The 2761-nt window shown below is 39.6% G+C and overlaps 1 pseudogene; it reads right to left on the bottom strand.

Moving 5' to 3' along the window:
• Positions 1 to 368: 368 nt before the first annotated feature.
• Positions 369 to 1285, bottom strand: LOC147343935 (olfactory receptor 10AG1-like; annotated as a pseudogene).
• Between the last annotated feature and the right edge of the window lie 1476 nt (positions 1286 to 2761).

Below are 2761 nucleotides of genomic sequence, written 5' to 3' on the forward strand. Positions count from 1 at the left end.
CTATACATCAGTGTCTCTTTTGCTGTCTCATACACAGGGTTATTGTTACCATCTTTCTAAATTCCATATATATGCGTTAGTATACTGTATTGGTGTTTTTCTTTCTGGCTTACTTCACTCTGTATAATAGGTTCCAGTTTCATCCATCTCATTCGAACTGATTCAAATGTATTCTTTTTAATGGCTGAGTAATACTCCATTGTGTATATGTACCACTGCTGGGCATACACACTGAGGAAACCAGAAGGGAAAGAGACACGTGTACCCCAATGTTCATCGCAGCACTGTTTATAATAGCCAGGACATGGAAGCAACCTAGATGCCCATCAGCAGATGAATGGATAAGAAATCAACTTCTGAAATACAACTTATTTTTTCAATGAACTAAGGTATTTGCATGGCCATTACCTCAGTGCCATCATGACATCCTTGTTCCTTAGACTGTATATCATGGGGTTAAACACAGGTGTCACAGTTGTGTAGAAGAGGGAAAGCACTTTGTCAGTTCCTGCTGAGCCCTGGGTCTTGGGTCTTTAATATGTGACAATGGCTGATGCAAAGAACAATGCCACAACCATATGATGAGCGGAGCAGGTGGAAAAAGCTTTGCCCCAACTTGTGGCTGATGTCAATGTAAGGATTGTGGAGATGATTTTGCCGTAGGAGACAAGTATCAACAGAAATGGAACCAAAACAAACAGCGCAGCAACTGTGAAGACCAACATTCCATTCAGAAAAGTGTCCCCATAGGCCAGCTTGAGTATGGGAGGGATGTCACAGAAGAAGTGGTTGATGAGGTTAGAACCACAAAAGGGCAGAGAGAAAATCTGGGATGTCTGGCCTATTTGGATTGGGATTCCACTGATTCAGGAGCCAGCCATTAGCTGGATACACACATTGTAGTTCATGACTAGAAGATAGTGCAGAGGGTTACAAATGGCCACGTAGTGATCATAGGCCATCACAGCCAGAAGGAATCACTCTGTGGCCCCAAGTATAAGGATGAAGCACATTTGTGTGGCACAAGCAACTAAAGAAGTCATTCTTTGTGTCCAAAGACTCGTCACCATTCTGGGGAGTGTAACAGACACATAGCAGATTTCCAAAAGGGAAAAATTGCCAAGGAAAAAAAAAAACATGGGGGTCTGGAGACCAGGTCTAGTTTTGTCATCAGAAATGTGATGCCATTGCCCATCAAGATAATTATATAGATGAGTAAGAACAGTCCAAATAAAAACCTCTGGAGATGAGGAACATCAGCAAAGTCCAGGAGAACAAACTCCATCAGTTTACCGAGATTACCTTCTGGTGCTTTTTCTTGGTGTTGCATCTGTGAAAAAGTGGAAATGTATTATCTGCTTTTTATTTTTACCATCAGGCATCAGTGCCTGTTTTATAAATTGTATGAGGATATCCAGATTGATTTCCATGATCAATGCAATTGTTTCTTTTTTTTTTTAATCATAAAATTATTTTTATTAAAAAAATTTTTGTATTATATTTGAGTATAGTTGATTAACAATGTTATATTAGTTTCACATGTACAGCAAAGTGATTCAATTATACATACACATGCATCTATTCTTTTCTTAAGTTCTTTCCCCATTTAGGTTATTGCAGAATACCGAGCAGAGTTCTAATGCTATACAGAAGGTCCTTATTGGTTATATATTTCAAATAGAGCCATGTATTCATGTCAATCTCTATCTCCCAATCTATCCCCCCAACCTCTCCCACCTGATAACTATAGTTTGTTCTCTGAGCATGTTTTTGTTTCATAAATAAGTTCATTTGTACCTTATTTTTTTTATTTGGCATATAAGTGATGTCATATAATATTTGTCTTTCTCTGTATGACATCAGTTAGTATGATAATGTCCAGGTCTATCCACGTTGCTACAAATGACATTATTTAATTCTTTTTAATGGCTGAGTAATATTTCATTGTATATATGTACCTCATCTTTTGTTTCCATTTCTCTGTCAATGGACATTAAGATTGCTTCTATGTTTTGGCTATTGTAAATAGTGCTGCAATGAATATTGGGGTGCATGTATACTTTTAGAGCATGTTTTTCTCCAGATATTTGCCCAGCAGTGGGGTTACTGAATCATATGGTGTTAGGAGCCAGAGTGAGGTACTCCGCCCATGGCAAAGGTCATGAGGAAGGAGGCTCGACATACGCAAAGGCGGGATCGAGCCTCAGGAGTCCCCCTGGAAATCCTCGAGCATCTACCCCCATAACCAGAGCCTGCCTACTTTACTACTTTGTGCTCTTACCTACACCTCTGACTTTACAGGGGGCTGTCCCCCACGACCTCTTTCGGAGAAGGAGTTAACCTAGAGCTCCAGTTAATAATAATTCCTGGGCGTGATAAGACTGTTTTAACCTACAAACTCCTCTGAGGGTTCTCTAGCCTGCCTGACAGGCTCGTCTGGCCACATGTGATTGCTCACAGCCTCCCAACCGTGAGAGGCACGAGATGCTTTAAACCTTCTAAAAACAGGTTCCTTAGAAAAGTTAGAAAACTATTAGTATAAGTATAATGGGCTAATTAGAAATTGTATTGGTGAAGGGTTTTTCATTTGTTGAGCCAATGTTTGTTGCTAAGTCTCCACATCCCCCGCCCTTACACACATTAATGAATATATAGAAGAAATAAGTATTAACCTTTGATATTAATCACGTTAGACCTTAGGCTAAGTAAATTCTTTCCTTAACTAAAACCCACTACACCCTCCCCCTGTAGGAATGTAACT

Source organism: Bos grunniens, chromosome 26 (assembly GCF_055505025.1).
Source record: "Bos grunniens cultivar Pamir isolate PY7600 chromosome 26, Bosgru_T2T1.0, whole genome shotgun sequence".
Classification (NCBI taxonomy): Eukaryota; Metazoa; Chordata; class Mammalia; order Artiodactyla; family Bovidae; genus Bos; species Bos grunniens.